At 33.1% G+C, this 25,070-nt stretch overlaps 1 long non-coding RNA gene across 1 annotated transcript; it reads left to right on the forward strand.

Moving 5' to 3' along the window:
* The first annotated feature begins 22,376 nt into the window (after positions 1-22,376).
* Positions 22,377-23,819, forward strand: LOC135132430 (uncharacterized). Its single transcript, XR_010281029.1, has 4 exons — positions 22,377-22,481; positions 22,534-22,694; positions 22,835-23,198; positions 23,257-23,819. It is a non-coding gene; the product is annotated as an uncharacterized LOC135132430 (long non-coding RNA).
* The last annotated feature ends 1,251 nt before the right edge of the window (positions 23,820-25,070 follow it).

Below are 25,070 nucleotides of genomic sequence, written 5' to 3' on the forward strand. Positions count from 1 at the left end.
ACAAACTATTTAATGTTTTATTAACTAAGTTCAGTTTTTCATCAACACCCTTATCTATTGGGTCAGTCAATGATTTTGCAATTTCCTTTAGTCCATTTTCTAACTGAACTGCATTGGTCAAAGGCGAGAAAAAATTTAAAATGCTGCTTTCAACACTACCATGTAATAATATTAATTTCAATTCGTTTGAAATTTTCAAGCCACACTTTAACTCGGAAGAATTAGCATCTTCCAAAATGAAAAACAGAAAAATTGCTTCGGGCTTAAATGAGGCGGTCCAATCTGATAGGGGATGTTTTGTCAAAAAATTAGTCACATCAGCAATATTGGAAAAGGTTCTCTCCTTCCAATATATTTCTTCAGAGGCAATGCTGGTTGCGATTGCTGACTGTAGCATTTCGCATTCCAGCCTCTGTCGTTTTCTCTCTGGAGAAATTCTTTTTGGAGGAATTTTTTGAAAGGATGATCTTGAAGGGAGGGAAATAGGTGTTACATCTAGAAATAAGGAAATATTGAGGAATAGATGAACGTTTGAGATTAGGTTGGTTCTAAGAGCAGAAAATGGATTTTGGAAAATTTTGGTTATGGAAAGTTTTATCGAAAACTCACCTTTTCTTAAACGAGGGCGATCTAAGGGTACTGCCATTAACTGGCCGGTTTCCTCACTATAAACTTCTTCACTTCTTTTTACATCCCCTTCTTGAAAATGAAGTTCACATACCTAATAATAATAAATATTCCATTTGATCATTTGTAAGTTTATATTAACGCTTCTCTTGTACCGTACCCTATAATTTTTAATATTTTTATTCAGCAAATCCTTACGGCCTAATCGGTGTAGCCATTCGTTTTTCCGACTTTCCTCTTTTGGAAAGGAAAACAACGTTTTCTGGTCTTTACACTGATTGACACAACACTTAAAAGGCATTGTTCACTTAAAATTACAACGAGTAACAAATCAAATACACAAAAACACAAAACGAAAAACAATTATTCACAAAAGAAAACAAATACAATAAAAATATACCACAATTTCAAATTCAAAAATCTTGCTTTTGCGCAGCTGCAGCTTGACGGCGATGGGTTGACGCTGTCTAGAAACCTACTATTGACGCCATCTTGACAGATCAATTCTTTAGTGGCAAGGCCTTGTTTCTAGGTGGCGTTGAATCTGAACCCAATTTTTTTTTTACAATATCTTTGATATGCTATTAGTGTCCGGAACTTATAAAATTGGAGAAAAAATTACCTGTTTTGCTCTAATAAAATCGCAAATATGCTCAAAATCACACTAATATTAGGTCCGACCACGGTTGTAGAATAGATAGGTTGATACACTAGCATACATTTGCATATCCCTGGTCAGCGACGCCAATTGCCGATCGCGTCGCCTGGTTTTTGACGTTTTAGGGACACAGAACTCTATAGGCATCTGTCTATAACCGATGTAATTAATAAAAGAAATCGTACTTATCGACTCCGATCAAATGTCATTTACAAATTTTGCATTGTTCATAAAGCAATGTAAACGAAAATCCCCAAAATAACTAGAATGATTTCCGCTCGACAAGGTAGAGGCGCTAGCTGTATGTGTCCTTTCCATGGATATAGGGATCGAAAAGAAGCGTCGCCATCCCAAGCCATTAGTGTACAAACCTATCTATTCTACAACCGTGGGTCCGACTGTGCCGACCATAGTTATAAAATTCACATTAAAGTAAGTCAAAGTGTTTACTATGATATTTCAAACAGAAAAAAAAAATGCTCGATTTGTAAAACTTCATAATTTTGATTTAAAACTGATCATGTTTGAAGCTTTATTTTATCCGTCCCATTTGCTGTCTCTTACTGCGGTCTCTCTCGGATCGGGGTATAACACCCACCGAACGTTCTTGGACCGATGGGATAATTTATTACTTCCGACATCTTTTCGGTGACAAATTTAATCTTTGCAGAAATTTACTTCAGTGTAGTTAGTGAACTCGTTGTGACCATTGAAATATATAAAGAGTAAATTTTGAAATGGGACGAAAGTCGAAGATTCCACTTTCAAAGCCACGAAAAAGTCGAAAAAACTTTTATCAGTATTGTTATGTCAAAAACCTACTAAAACTACAGACAAAAAATGCAGTTTAATCATCATTTGAGTAGTTTTACTATTATTATGCTTTTATTTCCTAATTTCTGTACATATAAATATTATTGTTTTTTAGACCCGCCGCTGTTTTTATACACTTACATAAAGTGTAAGTCAATGTTACTAATAGAAATTTTATTATTGTTACTTTATATAATCACCAATCCTATTGCTTCTCGGCTTTTCGTAAAAGATCAAAGTGTATTACCTGAAAGAATTTTATTTTGTTGAATAAAAGATTACCATAAACCTTATAATTAGCCGGATAACCATTCAGTATACACAGGTAGTTTCTATACCTCTTTAGTTTGAACTTAGCCTATACTAACCAGCTAGGGAACCAGTTATAATTGAAATATGTAAACCAAATAATTGAAGTACTTAGTTTTAAGTAAAACAATTGGGTATATTTATAAATAAAAACGAAACAAATTATTGGTCTCTAGTTTATTTTATAATTTGCATCATGACATATAGGTACGTACTGATGCAGAAATTGGTGATTTTCTCGTTGCATTTCAGTATAGGGACACACTCAGTAGAACCATTTGGACACTTAAAATTGATTTTGTTTTACTTGCCACAAATCTTTTTAAGTGTTGCGCAAGTGAGTGCTTTTTTTGTTTTAAATCAATCAGTTTCCCAATTAGATTATAATTGCTTGGACTTACTATTTGTTGTCTTAATTTTTCGAAGTTCATTTTTGTACACATTCAGATTTTTATTTCTTATTAATTTCTTGTGGTCATTTTTATAAATTCGTATATGAAAATTGAACTGTTGACGAACGAAAATCGAACAATACTACACGACAAGCGGGTGCCGAACTGTTACCAGAGATTATGGGTGTCATAAATTACACCTCAGCTTTCCTGAGTTTCAACCAGCTTACCACTACTTCTCGTCTTTATTTTTCTACACGCAAACTTATTGTGAAGACAATAACACGGCAAAATTAAAAATCCGACAGTTTTCTTTTAGCAAACATCCCGAAGGCTGGATGTAACATTGGTTGCATACTTTCAATACATTGACCACAGCATTGACTGTGACCACAGTATGTATTGTGATATTGATTTGTGTTTTTTAAAATTGAACATACACTCGTAGAAGTAATTTCACCACGAAAGGGTACAGGGGCGGGGATTAAGTTGCGCGACTTGTAGTCGGGCTAGCAGTGAAGTAACATCGATGTATTGAGAAGGGAGGCTCGGCGTCGACTGAGTTATATTTCTTTCAAAAACAATTAAAAATAGAGCAATTTCTAGAAAAGAATACAGACAACCATTTAATAAAAATAAATTTATTTGTTTGGTAAAAAAAATAGGCTTACGTAACAATAAATTATTATAATGTATCACAAAAAAATTGGTACTTTTAATTCCTACTAAACGAGTTTATAATGTGAGGGATTATAGCATGAGTAAAAAATTTCACGAACCCCGCAGTATCATACGCTATTTTATAGTCGGCTAGTCTTAAATCAAACAGTTAAATCTTTAGATAAAAGCGGGGATAAAATTCTGAGAATTAGCAACCTATGACTGTAGTTACATGGTTTTTAATTTTCTGGCACAATTTGTCAATACCGTAAAGTCGGATTATAATAAGGCTTAAGCCTGATGTTGAACTTTCTTCCGTTGCGTCATCCGGGCCCGTTTGCGTATGTGGAATAACTATATAAATCCATCTTTAACCCCGAAGTAATAATCACAGTACATATTTTAGCATATTTGTCGTTTATAGAGCTTTGACTGTACACTGTACCGTAATTTAACAGTTGTTATTGCTTACTAAAAGTTACCTTTTTACTTCTTTTACTTACTTTTTTTATTCAACTCATATATCATAATAAAGCATCAACAAACCTTTAAATTCATTTTCTATAATGTCAACGTTAATAAAATAGAAAATTAATATTTTTATTAATTCTGTAATAACCCAAACCTGCCGCCGTTTAAAGCGGGATATTACAATACCAATAATATTTTGATATTTTAAAGTCGAAATATTCATCGCCGCTGCCACTGCTTTCACGATATTTGTAAGGCCAAACCAAAACAATGTTCTGCGCACTCCCACCAGCTGTACCCTTTCGTGATGAAACCTGCTCTAGTACATATCTGTTTATTCGTCCCAAACGACTGATGACGTCACCTGACGACGAATAAATCACATCCAAAATGTGTAAAATATGATGACTATTGATGACCCTATACTTGTTATTTATCCGAATGGTTTGCAATCTTGCAGATGGTTTAAAGTTATTGTAAGCATGGTAGATTGTTAATTAAAATATAACTGTTTATCCCCTCAAAAAAATTGATAACGTCATCACAAAATTTTGTAAAGTAGAAACTCATTTGAAATATGCGCGAAGCGCGTTTCTTTACATTTACTTTAACATTACATAACCTACATATATACAGGGTTAGTCACGAGAGAATTACTTCTGAAAATTATTTTTACGCAACCCAAAATACTAATACCCTGTACTACTTGATATTATCTAAATTTAAAATGAAATGCCTAATCCATGATTGCTTTGACTTTGGCAGTGTCACTTTGACGTTAATTAATTTTTAACATTTTTTTTCATGGTTGACTCGCCTCTAGAGCCTCACTGGATCGACGACATACAGTCAGATCAATCTGGGCTATACTGAAGCCGTAAGTGCTCTACCAATGTTGTTCGCCGCTAATGTGCATGTGTTAATTCGCCATCTCTGCGTCACCTAGAGCCTCTTCGAAGCGCAAATCTGCAACCTCTGGACTTCTTCGGCCATCCATTTACAAAAAAGCCGTAGCATCCCCCCAAAATGCCCAACATTTTCAACAGATTAGTAGTTAAATTATTTACTTACTTGTTTGAGTTTGTGTTGTAACCTTTGAATAAAATGCCGTAAAAGGAATTTTTAGAAATAATTTTCTCGTGATTAATCGGTTGCAAAAGATCAAGAGGCACACTGACAAATTTATTAGCGGCGCCGGAGGAGATTTTCGACTGACTGCGGTACCACCATGGACACTCGCGTAACCCCCTTTTCCACAATTGTCAAAATGAGATTGCCAAACTCAAAGCAATCATGGATTAAGCATTTCATTTTAAATTCAGTTAGTATCAAATGGTACATGGTATTCGTATTTTGGGTTGCGTAAAAATAATTTTCAGAAGTAATTCTCTCGTGACTAACCCTGTATGTTTATTTCTATTTATAGAGGATCTCCAAGGTTCCTTAATAGTGATATAAAGGGACCTTGGAGGGTCTCATAAAAAATCAAATTCGTAACATCAAATTTTATAGTTTTTCAAAAATGCGGGATATACATAAGTACCTACTTCATTGTACTTTAGATGCGAGAGAAGTTCTGTCACAACAACCTGAGGCCATTTTTTTAATAGTATTATGTATCTTGTAGCGTATGACAAAAAATTCCTCTCTTCTGTAAAATAAATTGTTAACAAAATCTGTTTTATTAAATATAATTTACGTATTTGCAAACCAAATTTAATAATTAGTTTTACAAAAACAATAATTTACGACCATATTTATTAATAATTTTATTTTTAATCAACGAGGATATAGTGGGACTATACAAAATGCCTTTCCCATACAAACCCTACTTTTTTATTCACAGACGTTTATAAAAAGTTAATACATTTATTAACAAATTATTCAAGGAAAATTCCAAAAATGTGACCACTTCTAAAAAGTAGTCGCTGGCGCTGGTTGGAAAAAAATGGCATTGATAGTAATACATAATTACAAATTTTTATTATTGTCGTATAAACTGTACCAAACTATGGTATGTATACTAGTGCGTTTATGGCTTTGACATTAAAGTACTTTACAGCTGACTCTTCATAAAAGTTAGCAAATGCAAACCATGCTACGTGTCAGGGACGGCCGAGACAGTACTACCCTGTGCTTTTACCAGAGGTTATCAATAAGCGGGTTTAAGACATGCGACTATGACGGCCTATACTGAACTATAATGGGAGTTAAATTGGTGTGAAGCCATAAACGCACTAAATGTTTGCGTCTAGTATACCAGTGAATTTTTACAAAAATAAATTTTGTTGGGAAACGATTATTGCTTTTAGTTCAATTAAATATTCATAATTAGTTATCTGAACTCTTACAAACGTCAATTTTTGAACTATAAACAATATAAACTGCCAGACAAAAAAAACTGAGACACTTGAATTTTTTGTGATTACTTGCATGTGGTCGAACTTTTGTAAAAAATATTCCAAAAAGCTTTAATTCCATTAATGTATTTTTTTTCATTTTTAAATTTTCTTCTCTTATGTTCCCCAACAGGCCAGAGGCCCAGTTACAGGGGAACAGGACACACCCAACACCCAGAGACAGGGCGGGATCGAGTCCACGATCTAAGGTGTAGCGGTCAAGCACGAAGCTAACTGACCCACCCGCGTCCTCTGTTATTCATTTTAATAGAAAACATTACATATTTTATTCTGCAACATGTCGAAACACAAAAAAAAGTAAAAAAGTTATAACACTAAACATTGGCGTAAATTTACAAATATTCAAGTGTCCGTGTTTTTTTTTTGTCGGACAGTGTATTACGTCACCCGAGAACTGGTTTGGCGCATAGACCAGACCGCGTCCGACGGATTTTCGCCTCTGCTGTTTGGTGCAGATTTGCCGCATGGCGCCCTTGGGCGAAGCGAAACATAGTTTAAATTGAGTGCTGATTTGCCCCATGTCCAAGCAGAAATCGATACAGTACCGTTATCCGTTTTTACGTACCTACTTGCTTGCTGTTTGGCTTTTGGGGTTTGGAAAGAAATCGTATTCAAGTTCACGCGCAGAACAATATGGGAATGACTCATAATGTGAAATAAATAAAAAAGAGCCTTAACAATTTTTATGAAACTGAAATTAAAAAAAAGCAACTGTAATTTGTGCAACTCTTTTTTTTTGTTATAGATGTTACAAATACTTTCGATTTTTTTTTAAAGAAAGATTGAGTACAAATTTAAATTTCAGATAGATTTGTTGCTCGATAAACAAATAATTTATGATTGAACTTATTTTCTCTAAAGTTTTAGTGAACAAGAATTATAATGCTGCATACCGGTAAAAGAGTTCACAATTTTTTGTAGTATTCTTATTTGTAGAAACGATATTTCTATATCAGTAATCACAGATAATGGATACATTTTTAATTTTTTAAATTAAAATGTTGTAAAAGTAATATGAAAATTAAAATTTCGAAGCAAAATCCACCTAAACATAAATAATTTATTACTGGAACGTTTACAAAAATCAACTTTTGACATAAAATGCTTGCAAATTTTGAAACAGAATTGGAATGTTTCTTGACAATCATGTCTAATACATTTTTGACTTGTATCTTTCAAAAAGAATTATTTCCGAATTTATAGCTATTTACAATTTACGACTTAGTTCAAGAATAAATTCCGTATTAGAGTTTTACCTATAACTAAATAGAATAGATGTATGTTGTTAACTTATATAAGGTACCTTACATCGAAACGAGTAATTTGTTTTTTAATATGACGTTGCCTTTCTTTATCATTCTATTTGTCTAACAATTATTGTTGTGCAATTATACGCTTGTAAGTAAAAATAAATTTACAATAACTTATTTATGGGTACAATTTAAGTGGATTGGTATATGTAATGGTAATAGCCGCATAAAATTCACTCACTGTTTAGGTATACCAGATATCAAAAGCTATTACATAAATCCAAATCTTATTGTTTATTTTTTTTATGTCTCGAGCGTAAGCTAAGGAAGTATTGTAATCAAGTTCATCGGGCGACTGGCTACTTTTATGGCTTCTCAACGTTTCATGACCCCTATAAATCCTATAATACGAAAACATAGGTCTCTCGTTTCCGGTTGATAAAACGCTGACCAACATTTGTAATCATCCTCACCATCATATAACGTCATCTCCAACTTTTACAGCAGTAAATGTTATATAAATTTAAAAAAATAACATACTTTTTCATTTGTTGTTTATTGAGTTTTTACCCTAAGCATCCAGATTGAATTGAAATACGATAACCCTAATTTCTTGAGATTTTGGAAACAGGATGTACTACATAAAGAAAAAAGAAAATTAAAAGAATTTGAAGTAATGTAATGATACTCTTTTTACATCAACATACTATTACTTATCAATTAATTGGGCATCGCCCAAAATACTGTTCATAAATTTTAAGTGCAGGAAGTTTATGCAAAAGCATGCAAATACATTTTTTGCGTATAATAATATGTATTGCTTTATTATTAAATATCTATTCATTTACAAGAGTTATTAAAAATAGTAAAAAAAGTATTCAAGTCTCTGTTTAGTTTAATACCTTACCTTACTAAAATAATAAGTTTAATCAATTATGTAGTTAGCAAATAATTATGTTTAATTTATACTTAGTAGGGTTCACGGCATTAACTTTTCACATTGCATGTTTGATTCGGACTTATAATTTAGCCGTTTATTTATTTTTGTAGTTTAGTAGTACTTGGCAATTTCAGAAAACTATATGTTATTTAAAAATACGTGACAAATTACGAGGCCAGGCAATCTAGAGATCTGAGTGCTCCGGTGCTCTATGGTTTGCGCGGGAAATACTGCATACTTTTTAGATAAAAGGAGTCTATGATAAGCGCACGTAGGAGATGATAGACAGAGAGCTAATATATAGAGCTAATGTATTGGAAAGAAATAGGACAAGTTTACGTGCGCACACCACAGCCTCCCTTTCTACCTTGATTCTATGAACAGTTTGGGATCATACCATAGTACCATAAATAATAATTGACAAAGAGTTCGCAAAGGAATCCAACGAAAATATTTATACAATTGTTTACAACTACCAGTACAAATAATTCTTTCATTTTCAACTGAAAAGCGTATAACTATATTAAGTACTAGATATAATGGAGTTAGGGGCAATCAAAGTAATCAAATAGATTTGGATTGCAGTCCACATAATTATCACCGACGCATAAAACATGGAAACGAATAATTTATTTCCAAATCCAAATCCAATTGGTTTCGAAGTATAGGTGCTAAAAGTTAAAAAAAGTTCAGGTAAAAATGTTCTCCTTTTAGAGATAAAAATTATTAAAATTTATGTCCAAATTCGTTGTACGCCTCTGATAAAAAGATCATCTTTCGTTTCTATAGCAACCTTTAGTCTTGACAAAAATTTTATTGTTACAGTTGCTAGGATTTACTAAAATAAATTAATTTTACCTACTTATCCTTCAGTAGCGTCTAAAAAGGCTGGATAATGGTTAATTTTCCCCTTATAATTTTAATAACACAAAATAAGTTTTTCCGACTTCTTAGACTTCGCGAAGAACTCTCCATTTTGTTGTACGTACCCTTCAATAACACCCTGTATATTGAATTTACAGTTTTAAACAGTATCACTGCTAATTTTCTCTGGTTGCCCGACAATAGCTACGTGTAGTCAATATCCACGTAATGTAATAAAATACTGGAATCTAATTGTTTGAGAGAACAACAACCTATTTTTACCCGAGTGTGTTCTTTATCAATATTTTATATAAAAAAATTACATATTAAGCTGCAATTTTAGTAGGGCTGCAGCGAGTCAACAAGCCGCCTTTACTACGCCAATGCAAAGAAAATTTCATTTTATTATCTTTTGTAAAAATAATTCCTTTCTGTAAAACATATTTAAATTTGGTACTCCGTATTTCGTTCACAATTCACCATTTAACAAAAGTGCAATGCAGTATTTGGATTCTACAATTTTTAGGTAAAATGAATGACTGCAATGGGTTTTATCGAATGTAGATTTGCAAATTTCCATTGTAACGAGTTAAATGTGACTGGCTGTTTATTTTTTAATAACCTTCAAATTTTAACAGGTTTGATTCAGAATTGCCCCTATTAACAAATTGTTTAAGAAAAGTTAAATTTTGAAACAAAGTGGCTGCTGCCTAACGTTAACCGCCGCTTCAATAAAAAATTGGTCTAAAGAGTTTAGACAGTACTTCCCTCGCTGTCGGAAACTTGACGACTGCATGCCTATTGTGTTTTTTCTCATTACATTTTTGTAGTGGGAATTTAAAAAAAAATTGCGATGACGTCATCAACATTTTTGCAAGGACACGTATATCAGTTTGGGATAGATGTAGTGTAAAACTAAGAATAAAATTATTATATTCTCAAATTTTCGGGAAAATGAATTGGGTCGTTTTGAATATTGATTTGTAATAATCAATAAAATAACGAAACAATTTACTCACGTATACGTATCCCAGGCAGCTGAAAATCGTGTATGTATAAACATTCTTAATTTAAGATGACAGGCGTAACAGCATACTTGAGAGTCAAACAGAGAAACTGTAAACAAAACGACCATCGGTTTTATTGCTTCGACTTCCGCTTATTATATAAAACATTGGGTTTTATTTTAATTCTTGACGGTGAAATTCACAATTGGTTGATTATAAACATGTCTATTTCACATTCGCGGAACCAAGTGAACGCATAAAACAAATGCAGGTCTGTAATGTTAAAGTCAATGTAAATAAGCATGCTACCCTTATGTTTCAACCGAGTTTTTCCTTTAACAAATTTTTTGTCTACCAAATTGGGTTGGTTGGGGTGTAATACTAATAATAAGTGTTGCCTTTAATTTAATCAATAAAATAAATTGACTTCATTAATTTTTTTGAACCACCTCTTAAGAAAATCTAAAAAATATGAATGGAATGATAAATCACAAGTACAAACTCATCATATTTTTTGCATTTTAGATAGGATTTATTCAGCAAAATTTAAGGGTGACGTCATCAATTTTTTTAGGAGGGATGAACAAATACATTTTGAACAAAAGTTTACCATGCTTATAATAACTTTAGAATATTCTCAAGATTTCAAAGCATTCGGTTTTGTAATTCCTGATTAAATCGATAAAATAAATTCACGCCTTCATTAATTTTTTTGAGTCACCCTGCATATGCAAATCCAAAAATATGAATGAAATGATAAATCACAAGTACAGACTCATCATATTTTGTACATTTTAGATACGATTTATTCGGCAAACTTTTGAGCTGACGTCATCAGTTTTTTTGTAGAAGATAACCAAATATATTTTGACTAAAAATTTATTATGCTCTTTATAACCTTAAAACATCTGCAAGATTTCAAAGCATTCGGTTTTGTAGTTCCTGATTAAATCAATAAAATAAATTTACGCATTCATTAATTTTTTTGAGTCACCCTGTTTATGCAAATCGAAAAAATTTGAATGGAATGACAAATTACAAGAAGAGACTCACCATATTTTGTACATTTTAGATAGGATTTATTCAGCAAAATTTTGTGGTGACGTCATAAATTTTTTAGGGGGGACGACCAAATACGTTTTGATCAAAAATTTACCATGCTTATGATAATTTTAAAATATCTTCAAGATTTCGAAGCATTCGGTTTTGTAGTTCCTGAGTAAATCAGTAAAATAAATTTACGCTTTCATTTATTTTCTTGAATCACCCCGTATATGCAAATCCAAAATATCTGCACTTACCAGGCAACAATTATTGTAACTTGGTTCAATTTTTAAAATTTGGAGATATATATCCTCAATGACATTCACTCTTCAACAGTTTTTTTCGAATTGGCTTCGCATTTCGCAATCGCAACTGTTTCGTCTCGCCACCCAAACCCCGCGCCGCTCGTCGTTTCCAACTTCCGCTTTTTGCTATGGCTGGGAGTTTGTTTATATAAACTATGTCTCAACGTGCGATAAAGAAATGACACGGTCAGTGGCGTAACTGAAGCAAATGCGTATCTACTTTTTCTCTGCTTCTCTCGATGTATAAACATTAACAGTCGAAGTTAATCATGTATTGACAATATATAAAATGATTAAGAGATATTCTTCCGATCACAAAAAAAAATTTCAACATTTGCTATTTATGGTGCTTATTCACGAACACACAATAACAAATAAATAAATATTATAACATTATTGTTGCGAAAATCGGAAGTGCTGTTCTTGATTTGATGGGCGAAAAAAGTTGGAAGTGCCGGGATCTGTTACCGGAACTTCTAATTGCACTGCACACTCCACCTCCACTAAACCACAGGCCACAGTTGCTTATGTTAAAACTCATCATATTTTGCACATTTTGAGTTAAACTTTTTTGGCAAAAATTGTAGATGACGTCATGAATTTTTTCGGGGGAATAAACAGATATATTTTCATTAACAATTTACCATGCTCACAATCAATTTTAACCATCTGCAAGATTTCAAAATATTCAGTTTAGCAATTCTTGATTTATTCACTAAAATAAAGTGACTGATTCATTTCTTTTTTTGAGTCACCCTGTATAAGCAAGTTAAAAAATTTGAATGCAATGATTAGTTACAAGTGTAGTCAGGTCATATACTTTATTCAGTAAAATTGTGAGAAGACGTAATGAATTTTTTTTGGGGTTGATAAAGAGATACATTTTGATTAAACAGTTACCATGCTTACAATAACTTCAAAACGTCAAGATTTCTAAGTATTCAGTTTTGCAAAATCAATTCACTCCGTCATTAATTTTTTTCAGACACCCTGTATAAGCAAATATCAAAAATTTTACAAGTATAGTCAGATCATATACTTTATTCAGCAAAATTCTGAGACGACGTAATGAATTTTTTTTGGGGTTGATGAAGAGATACATTTTGATTAAACAGTTACCATGCTTACAATAACTTCAAAACGTCAAGATTTCTAAGTATTCAGTTTTGCAAAATCAATTCACTCCGTCATTAATTTTTTTCAGACACCCTGTTTAAGCAAGTATTCAAAATTTTAAAAGTATAGTCAGATCATATACTTTATTCAGCAAAATTGTGAGAAGACGTAATGAATTTTTTTTGGGGTTGATAAAGAGATACATTTTGATTAAACAGTTACCACGCTTACAATAACTTCAAAACGTCAAGATTTCTAAGTATTCAGTTTTGCAAAATCAATTCACTCCGTCATTAATTTTTTTCAGACACCCTGTATAAGCAAATATTAAAAATTTTAATGCAGTGATAAATCACAAGTATGGACTCATCATACTTTACACATTGAAGATGGCATTTTTTCAGCAAAATTTTGGGGTGACGTCATAAATTTTTTAGGGGGGACGACCAAATACATTTTGATCAAAAATTTACCATGCTTATGATAATTTTAAAATATCTTCAAGATTTCGAAGCATTCGGTTTTGTAGTTCCTGAGTAAATCAGTAAAATAAATTTACGCTTTCATTTATTTTCTTGAATCACCCTGTATATGCAAATCCAAAAAATATGAATGGAGTGATAGATCACAAGTACAGACTGATCATATTTTGTGCATTTTAGATATGATTTATTCGGCAAATTTTCGAGCTGACGTCATCAAGTTTTTGGAGGGGATAAGCAAATATATTTTGACTAAACATTTATTATGCTCTTTATAACCTTAAAACATCTGCAAGATGTCAGAGCATTCCGTTTTGTAGTTCCTGATTAAATCAATAAAATATATTTACGCATTCATTAATTTTTTTGAGTCACTCTGTATATGCAAATCCAAAAAATATGAATGGAGTGATAAATGACAAGTACAGGCTCATCATATTTTGTACATTTTAGATATGATTTAATCGGCAAACTTTCGAGCTGACGTCATCAAGTTTTTGGAGGGGATAAGCAAATATATTTTGACTAAACATTTATTATGCTCTTTATAACCTTAAAACATCTGCAAGATGTCAGAGCATTCCGTTTTGTAGTTCCTGATTAAATCAATAAAATATATTTGCGCATTCATTAATTTTTTTGAGTCACTCTGTATATGCAAATCCAAAAAATATGAATGGAGTGATAAATGACAAGTACAGGCTCATCATATTTTGTACATTTTAGATATGATTTATTCGGCAAACTTTCGAGCTGACGTCATCAAGTTTTTGGAGGGGATAAGCAAATAAATTGTGACTAAACATTTATTATGCTCTTTATAACCTTAAAACATCTGCAAGATGTCAGAGCATTCCGTTTTGTAGTTCCTGATTAAATCAATAAAATATATTTGCGCATTCATTAATTTTTTTGAGTCACCCTGTATATGCAAATCCAAAAAATATGAATGGAGTGATAGATCACAAGTACAGACTCATCATATTTTGTACATTTTAGATATGATTTATTCCACAAACTTTTGAGCTGACGTAAAGATTTATGATGCTCTTTATAGCCTTAAAACATCTGCAACATTTCAAAGCATTCTGGTTAGCAGATTAAAAATTAAATTTCAAAATGTTGTTTTATAATTTTGATTTTTTTTCCAAAAATCTGGACGTTTCGGGTGAAAAGTCGATTCAGAGTTGTAAACTACATGTGTAGGACTATGTTATTTTATACAATTGAAAACCCATTTACTATGTACAATTTTGAAGTGACGTCATCGCTTTAGTGGTGGGGATGATTAGACAAATTTTGGTTAGCGTTTTACCATCTACATGATATTCTTAATATAAGTACAAAATTTCACAACAATCGGTCGAGTACTTTCGGAGATTATCTGTCTAATAAAAATCCGGGACAACAGACGGACAGACGGACGGACAGACGGACAGACGGACAGACGGACGGACAGACGGACAGACGGACAGACGGACGGACAGACGGACAGACGGACAGACAGACGGAAATGGGAGACCTATTTCTTCGTCTTCTAGGGGTCATGAAAGATCGAGAAAACGTAAAAGTAGAGAGTCGGCCGACGGACTCGATTACAATACTTCCTTTGCTTACGCTAGGGAAGTAAAAATTGGTGGTAAGTTACTTTTACAAAACTTCAGGACTATCTTATTTAATAAAATTACAAAAAAAAAACTACTACTGTAAATTTTGGGGATGATGTCATCCCATCGGTGGTGGGGATGATTAACTAAATTTTCGTTACCGTTTTACCATTAACATGATATACTAATATATGAGTAATCCGAACAGAGAGACAGACGGAAACTGGTGTCGTGCCCAAATATATAGTTTTGACCGCGGCGGAGCATTTGGACACTAACAAAATTATTTATTTGGGTGTAGGCCCATTTTCTTGGAAATGGAAGAGCTAAACTGCATGTCGGGGAAGAGGTAATTAATAAACATTTCTAACATTTTAATACATATATTGAAAGAGAGAATTACAAACATATCAAAAGGATAATTGAGTAAATGTGTAAATGGAGAACGGCAAAATAAAACATGAGAATAAATTTACATAACTAAAGACATGAAAAACTATATTTAAAGCGCTACGCAATTGTGTTCCATTATAAAAAACCTTAAAATCTATGAACATAACCCCACGACTATAATTAAATTTAATCCTAAAATCATCATGCAATTAAAACTTGAAATGAATTCAGTAAATCCCTAATTATGTGCGATATCTTCTAAACAATATTAATATTACGTGCGTGATAAATAAACTTCGAAAATTGCCAACTATGAAATCGAGTAATCGAGTATTTACTTAAGTATTTAATAAACTGCAATTGGGCATTTATCCGCTAATTAAGTACTACGTATTAAAACAGGTAAAACAATTAAAAACTGATAATTCAGTGAAATCCGGAGAAATTTCCCACTGATCATAAGGAGAACAACTAAAATTAACGAATTAAAATCATGCACTTAAATCTACGCTAACTTGTGAATTTAAACATGTAAAGAGAGAGATAAATGAATTTTACTTTCTTTAATTAACTGATTACGCCGAGCACGACGCTTGGGGCCTGTCTAATTTGCAGACAGTTTATCTTGCAGACTGGGGGTTAAAACCAATCAAGTCAAAACTCGACAGTTGCTTATTTTTCCATCCGAAGATTGTTGATACAAAATTTCAACCCGTTCGGAGAAACCCTTAAAAACCACCCTTAAAACATATTTGCAGACTGGGTGGTAAAAATACCCAAATCAAATCAAAACTCGACATTTGCTTATTTTTCAATACGATGATTGTTGGCACCAAATTTTAACCCGTTTGCAAAAACTCTTAAAAACTACCCCCAAGACAGACTTGCAGACTGGGGGTTAAAAATACTTCAAACAAGTCAAAACTAGACATTTGCTTATTTTTCAATACGAGGATTGTTGGCACCAAATTTTAACCCGTTCGCAAAAACCCTTAAAAACTACCCCAAGACAGACTTGCAGATTGGGGGTTAAAAATACTTCAATCAAGTCAAAACTCGACATTTGCTTATTTCTCAATACAAAGATTGTTGATGCAAAATTTCAAAAATTTCAACCCGTTCGGAGAAACCGTTAAAACTACCCCCAAAACAACCTTGCAGACTGGGCCTTAAAAATATTATTACCAAATCGAAACTTATTAGTGTTTAGCTTTTTATCTATACGAGATGTAATAATGCAAAAAAAAACAGCCTTTTTTTAAGCTGCTCTCTTAACAAGTACCCCAAAGCAATATTTCATACTGGAGTTTAAAAATACTCCAATTAAGTCGAAAGTTACCACTTGCTGAATTCTTTACACAAAAAATTATCATGTTAAATTTTAGTCACCTTGAAGTAACTTATAAAAATGATTGATAGTTCACATTCATTTAAAGTACAAATTTCAGACACACATAACGGGACAATACATATTTCTAAAGTAGGTGCGCACCATAGAGGTTGAATGAGAGGAGGGAAGATAGTTTAAAAAAATGCCTGGTACTGTGCTTTCTCCTAGGGTCATAAATGGTTCTTCCAGGTCTCCGAGAAACTGGTTGTTCCAGTGGTGTGCTCGAAAACGTTTGCGGTATACTGGACATAAAACAAAAATAATTTCATAAGAACGCATAGAAAAGTAGCACAGCAAATTTACTTCAGCAGTTTTTAATTGGTGCGTTGCGACGGTCGTCGTGTTATCTCCACCTTCGCGTAAACCGAGCTAATTCCTGCAACAACTGCGTCATCATCTAATGATCTTAATATACATTGTTAATTATAAAAAATATTGTTTTGTTACCTTTTATGACTTTATTTTAATGCACATATTTTTAGTAATCATTCTCATATTCATAATTACATTTTGCAAAAGCATTTTTGTTTTTTAGTTGTACTTTGCATATAAATTTGTTAAAACAAGTAATATATAAATTAATGTATTCTAACAACTTGGTTTTATTTATAATACACTACCTACGTAGCAAGTTTTTGTTACCAAAATTTTATAATAAAATCAATCTCCAAATTAGAGATAAGGATTTTGCTATACTACTTTATTAATTGGTTTTAAAATCTATTCACAACTTAGGTGACAGGACGGGAACAAAGATTATGGACTTACCTCTGAGATTATCTTGTACTAAGTGTAAGATCTGCGATATTAATTGATATTAATCGAGTCACAGATAGGTGCTCTGAAAAGGTGACATTAACTAAATGTAACATTATTGAGTTTTGACTTGATTGGAGCATTTTTAACCCTTTAAGTCTGCAAGGTTGTTTTGGGGGTGATTTTTGAGGGTTTCTCAGAATGGGCTAAAACTTTGCATCAATATTCTTCGAATTAAAAAATAACAAAATATCGAGTTTTGAATTGATAAGAGTATTGCAACAAAATATTTTTTCAAACCCATTTTCTATTAATTTTTTCGACCAAAACAAAACCCCTAAATATACTTTTTCTGGAGTCAAATGGTAATTTTTATTTTCAAAATTTATTTCCAGATATTTTAGTTGTCGTACCCAAATAGGTTGACCGCGGCCGAGCTTTTTGACACTAACAAAATTATTTATTTGGGTGTAGGCCCATTTCCTTGGAAATGGAAGAGCTCAACTGCATGTAGGGGAAGAGGTAATAACTAAACATTTCTAACATTTTTATACATATATTGAAAGAAAGAACTATAAGCATATCAAAAGAATAATCGAGTAAATGATGAACAGAAAAATAAAACAAAAATAAATTTACACACTGTGATAACCCAAACTTCCCGCCTTAAAATTTGACCTTGAAAAAGTTTGAAAGGCCCGCGAAAAATTTAAAAATTCAAAGTTTGGCCTTGGCTGTGATCGTCTAACAAATGAGAACCTACGTTGTGTGTTTTTTTTTTTTGTGGTTTTGAAAATTGGCGGGAAGAAGTTCTTTCATACAAGTGCATACACTGTCGAGAGCGCAAGAAATAATAGACAAAAATTGGTTTGGAGGGGGAGTACGGCACCCCTCACAGGGGGAAAGACGCTTCGAAGATTTACTCCTCAGCGCAAAAACCCCCTTTTTGTTTTATTCCCGGACGACATAAATATTACATTTCAAACACCTTAAGATATATGAAAGAAAAACACTCGCGAATTGACAGACATACACATATGAAAAACGAACAAACGGAAATTCTGTACATCTGTTTGGAATCAATGCAAATATTTGAATATCGCAAATTTAATAAAACAAAGCAAAAGCTGAATCAAGTAACTGGATGCAAATACACAAGTTATTACAGGCGTGTGGCGGCCGATCTCTTTCCTTTTTTTTTTTTAGTTACGGCAGTTAACAGGAGTACAACAAAAGTACCCCTGGAGCGTTGTAGCATAAGCGGAATCTGAGCTACCGGTCTGGAACTGTTCTCCCCCCGCGACGATGATTCTATCTATCGCAAAGCCTACCCCACACGCATATCCCATGACGAACTGTGCCCTGCGGAACTAGGCCATTACGGTCGTCCAACCCGCAAAGATCTCGACTATTGGGCCAAATCGAGAAATTCACAAAGTCGGCGGCCGCCCCTGAATCTATCCAAACCTGTGGACTTGTACAGGTGGCACGATAAATCTCGCCAGCTCGACTAGGAACCGAACTTCGCTTCTGCCACGTTTTCTGTGTTATTTAACCTCAGTTCCATTTTAAAATATTCAATCTCATATAACTCTGATATTAACAACAACTGAACAAGTGTTAAAGTGTCAAAGAGCAATAAACAACACTTAGATTCGCCATACAACCTTATGAAATTTCAAACAACAAATAATTCTTGTGTGAGATCAAAGTCGGACATCAAATAATTCATAGGATAGAAACATTCATCAACAAAGTATTCACAAAACAAACCTTAGCAAGGATTTATGAAACAGAAGATCTGGTGTGAAATAAACTTGTACAAATGGAAATATTATGTGAGGTTAAAACTGTAGAACATGAAATTTACGTTTAATCAAAATTATACAACAAACAAAATTACTGAGGTTAAAATTGTGAGATTAAATAAATATAGTATGTATGAGGTGGAAGATTGCAGAGTTACCAAAATTTACAGGAGATTAATATTTGCCACACTTTATCAACGGTTCAAACAAAGAGTTTACATTATGCCAAATTATATCATGATCTAAATGATTGGTTACTTCAAAAATAATTTACTTTGAGAAGTTAAAATACTACGAACTGGTTACCCCCAACAAAACACATAATAAACAAATACAAAAATATCCAATCATCGCTCCGAGGAAAAAAGCGTCTCGGGGATGTAAATTCCAAAATCGTTGCGAGGAAAAAGCGTCTCGGTAATGTAAATTCCAAAATCGTTGCGAGGAAATAGCGTCTCGGTAATGTGACTTTTCTGTAGCGTTGGGGGCATGCCTTGATTAATTAATCAATCTGGCGTTGCGAAACATGCCCCGACGAATTAATCGTGATAACGATGATAACCACCTAAGGGGAGAAAATATCATAACCCCCCGCCAGTTCGCAGTATAATGAACTTGTTTAACTGCCGTAAATGAATTATTAGCAATCTTGTGTGAAGAATTTAGAAGTGTTATAATGTAACACTTACGCATATGCATCCAGAGACCTATTCGTAATTAAACACAAGGTGTTTTTCCTGACTAAGTGAATTTCATGAAATCTTCTAGCAAATGGTTAATTTAAATAATCCTGATTGTTAAATTGTGTTTGCACTAGCTGACTATTAAGAAAAACTAGCTTGATTGGTGAATTTACAAACAAAGAAACAGATTCACAACACGTGTTCGCGTCCGACCGGAAGTCTGCAATTTTCGATTAAAAGGGCGCAAGAATTTACCGCGCGGGTTGGGGACAACTGTATCATTATGACAAATACGTTTGATCGTCGTTAAACAAAGGCTTCCTCCCGTTTTATTAACTACCAAACCAACTAATTTAAACCTAGTTCTTACCACGTGGTTACACACACACAGCCACATTCGTAATGAATCTACCATGCGGTTTTTCTACCAACCCTCTAACTGAAATTACCCTAGCGCTACGTGCTGCCATCTACTCAAACATCATGCAAACTAACCCCTAAGCGCTACGTGCAAGAGACCTTCCATGCATATTTGGTTGCCTATGTTTAAGGAGTTCCTTTTCGTGATTGAACCTTCCTTTTTTTTTTTTAAATTCAAATTATTCAAATGCGATTTCGCGCCGCTGTTAATTAATTTCAGCGCGAAAACTTTGATTTAAATTCGGTCACCACAACACATAACACAAAAAAAAACATGCAAAACTATCTTCTAAAGCGCTACGCAATTGTATTCCATTAATAAAACTCCTAATAGCTATGAACATAACCCACGATTTTACTTAAATTTAATCATAGAAAAATCAGCATGCAAAACTAAAAATTAATTCGGTAAATCCTTAATTGAGTGCGATACCTTCTAAACAATTTTAATATTACGAGCGTGATAAACAAACTTAAAAAAAACTGCTAACTATGAAATCGAGTATTTACTTAATTATTTAATAAATTGCGTTTGGGCATTTATCTGCTAATTAAATCATTAAAACAACTAAAATAATAATAAAACCAATAATTCAGTGGATTCGAAGAAATCTCCACTGATCATAAGAACAACTAAAATTAACGAAGTAAAATCATACACTTAAATCTACGACAACTTATGACTATAAACATGTAAAAAGAGAGATAAATGAGTTTTTACATTCATTGATTAGTTAAATACGACGAGCGCAACATTTGTTCACGAGAAAAATTGATGGTTACAGGACAGTTAAATACATGCGAAAATGAACAGTCAGAATAGTCTATAAATGCAGCTAAACATTGGAAAATTAGTACCATAAATGCGGTAAAATACAGTGAGACGATTAGAGTATAATAAAATGCGAGGTTTCCAGAGAACGGAATCATATTTAAACGGCAAAAATTCAACATAAAATAATCGACTGCAAGAAAATTAAATTAAAAAGGTTTCAATTCGGGAAGTTCCCAAAACGCACATAAAATATTCATGTCGCAAGCAAAAGAGTTAAATCGGCAATTAAGGAAACATTAGAATAATTATCATAAAAACGAACGGTAATTTATCGAAAAATCCTCCCCAACAATCAAGAACCGACACAAGGCCAAACGTGCCACCTACAAACGGAAACATGTGGTAGCACTAAAGATTACTTTCTGTGCCGGCGCTAACTGTTCACACCCAACGTAACGAAGAAAACGCATAAATTAAACGCTACACATGTATGATTCGAACTCGAGAACACATGATGAAAAAATGGAAAGCAAGATAAATCAAGAATGACTAAAAGGTAGACTTACACAGCTGCAGCATTGAGAATTTTTCTATCTTCCTCTCGGGCTCAGCAAATTCTTCTAAGTTTGGATTTCTTCAAAATTCAGCAAAAATATTAAAAAAATCTCAACGAAAAATTCGGCAGAGTCTTCGACAGCAACTCGGAACTTCAACTCAAACTCAAATGCTGTCCTGCTGGAAATTCACCCTTATACATATAGCTTCGTTTTGGACAGGAATAGACCCGTGCTTTTGTGTGGTACTGTGTGCCCTTATATGGTCATGAAAATGCGAAGATGCGTCGACCAATCGGTAAGTTCGCTTCCTTATATGGTAAAAATATGGGAAGCTGATGAAATCCCAGTTCCGGGGATGAAGAGGGGATCATTCTAGTGAGGACTAAGATGAGTGTGCATGCACAGATGCACTGCTGGGTTGATGACGTAGTAAGTTTGAAGCGACGGCGTTCTTTGATGTTTTTTTATGCTTCTGCGTTTCGTTTGCAGTTGTTTTAGTTTGGATACAATTTCATAAGATGAAAGTAATTGCGAGTGGCGATGTTTATGGCGTATTATTCTGTACAAGCTATTTGCAACGTCTGGCAACCGCAATGTTATTTGCAATTTGCGAATACGCGAATCAGAGATAACAGAGATATGACAGCTTTTGAATGCTCCATAAGAAATGCATGGGAGCGAAGTGAACACAGAATTTGACGTAAAGGACGGTTGGGGGCACAACATTTGTGGTGGTAAACCTGATATCTTAATATCTATGTTAAATGTTACTAAATATATTACTAGTAAAAGTGACATAACGAACGAAAAACACGAACTCTGAGATAACCTCAATTAAATATGATGCGATGGTTTCAAATTATAAAAGAAAAGTCATGTTAACTGCATATGTATGTATGTATGTATTTATTACAGTTACATACATTTTAACAAACAATATACTATTGGTAAGTACAGGAATAGTTCTATAAAAATAACATCGATAAATAAACCGATGATTTTCTGCAGCTATAATTAATTATTAATCGATGAAACTGGCAAATGCTCTATAAATGGGACAAAATGATTAATTTACTCTGTTTTTTAGGTTGCTTCTGTAGTTCCCTATTATTTCAATGTATAAAATATACGTAATCGCACAAATAATGACAAAAAGTAATCAAGGGGGAGATTACTACATGGATGCTATTAAGGCCAGATGGTTTTTAAGTTGTCTAGGAACTTGAAGCGAAAGTGTATTATCTACTGAAGGCATTTTCTAATTGTTCAATGTAATATGCAAACTGTTCATACGAAACATTAAGATTGCCATAAGATAAAGTTTCAGAATTGTGGGCTTGGAAACGACAATAATGTAGTTCTAGAATTTCTGCCACATGCATTTGTATATTCACAGCATATCTGAGAAGAGTGTTTTAAGCATGCATCCACTGAGTATCCACATATTTATCGTAAGATATTTTGTTCAGCTAAATCAAACTCTTTGTACTCTATCCTATCTATTTTTAGGGCATTATGAGGTGGTTGGGAATTATTAATTATGGTGGAGATGTTGTACCTCTCACTTAAATTGGAGATATTTTCATTAGCAGATAAGAATTGTGGTGTGATCAGATGATTAAAACAGGACTTGCGTTCGTGGTGTATTTATTTTTTATGTTGTCGGTTCAGTAGATAAGGGGAAAGTGAAGAGTGTTGTCTGTGATTTTGAAAATGAAAAGACAGATTGGTAGAGAGCGGTGAAACGGTTGTCTCGAAAGGGTTCTTAGAAGGTACTCGAGAAATCTTCGAAGGATAAGAATTATTGGGAAGGGCGAACAAAAGATAGGTTTTACGACATGCAGGAGGACGAAGAGAAAGTTTCAGGATGATAGTGGTTGGAAGTCAATAAATACAGACTATATACAAATATTACATGTTGCACAATTTTGTGGGATTTGTTAGCCCCCACAAAATGTTGCTAAATCAAAAGCACAATTACCAGTTGGGTTGTGCTGCATATATTTTATACAGAACAATAGCTTGTATTTGGTTATATTCTAATAAAGTGTGATGTAAATAACTATTAATAATATGAGGATAAAAATAATTTTATTAACACCCGCACAGAACTAAAAGTGATTAAAGTCATCTTCGCAATGAAAAGGTAACATTCAATATTATAACTGTATTTGTACCCCTTAAAGTGTCGTCCTTGAATTTCAACGTTAGGTTGTAATAACAATCGTCGAATGAGCTAGAGGGTACTTTTATTATTATCCTCGCTATAAAATTGTACAGTTTGTGTTGTGTATGCACATTTTAGAGTTTTAAAGGATAAGAAAAGTTAATACAAGCATTTTGAGTAATTTAATGTTTTTTTTTTATCCATTTACTATTAATCAGGATGTAAACATTACAAAAGCACCAACAAATGTTAGATATAATACAATCATTTTTCGAATAAACTTAATGATTGTAATTTTTTTAATCTTGTCTTTTTCCATTTATGAGGAACCTAGTATTTTTGGAAGAAAGATTAACCACTTTTGGTATATTCTTACGATTGGAAATATCCCTGGTAATCAAATAGTCGCGCTACGAAAGTTTCACTCAAATTTAAATAGCGCGCCCGAAAGTGACGGTTTGGGGCGCAGTACATAAGGACTATTGTCGCTTAATTTTGCGAGCTGTCATATCTCTATTATCTCTGACGCGAATTTTGTTTCTGCATTCGGGGATTGGTGGTTGAATTTGTTTATCTATTTGAATGGTACTATATGCCGATTAGGACATGCGTGTTAATTAATTAAGATTTGCAAATTTTCGAATTATGTTTTGGGGATTTGTTATTCGTCTTTTTAGTTACAATTTTCTCGTGAACGAATTTAGTGACGGCTCGTCACAAGGGTACATTGGGACTTAGCTTTATAAATAAGGTATGTAGTGCCATTGGAAAGATTAAAATCATTATATTTTCAAATTTTACATTTTTTTTCTTGAATTTTCACATCTATATCGTTATTTCCATCTAAGAATTTAATTTATCAATACAACTAAAATTTTCCTAAATACATGCACTCAACTAGATTAGTCGTAACTGTAGTCGTCTTTACTTTTACTAAGATTTTCCAATTTTAAGTCACTTTCACTGCGAGTACGTAATAGTATATTACATATCGAGGGTGGTAAGAAGCTAATTACGAACGAAGAAGTTTGTACACGAGCGAGCGTAGCGAGCGAGTGATATAAGATGAGTTGGTAATTAGCTTACCACCAGAGTTGTGTCATATACTTTTTCTACGACCAAATTTTCTTAGTCAGTATTTTTTTTTGAAAAAATT

This window comes from Zophobas morio, unplaced genomic scaffold (assembly GCF_036711695.1).
Source record: "Zophobas morio isolate AGI-343-1 ecotype UQ-CSIRO unplaced genomic scaffold, CSIRO_AGI_Zmor_V1 ptg000021l, whole genome shotgun sequence".
Lineage (NCBI taxonomy): Eukaryota > Metazoa > Arthropoda > Insecta > Coleoptera > Tenebrionidae > Zophobas > Zophobas morio.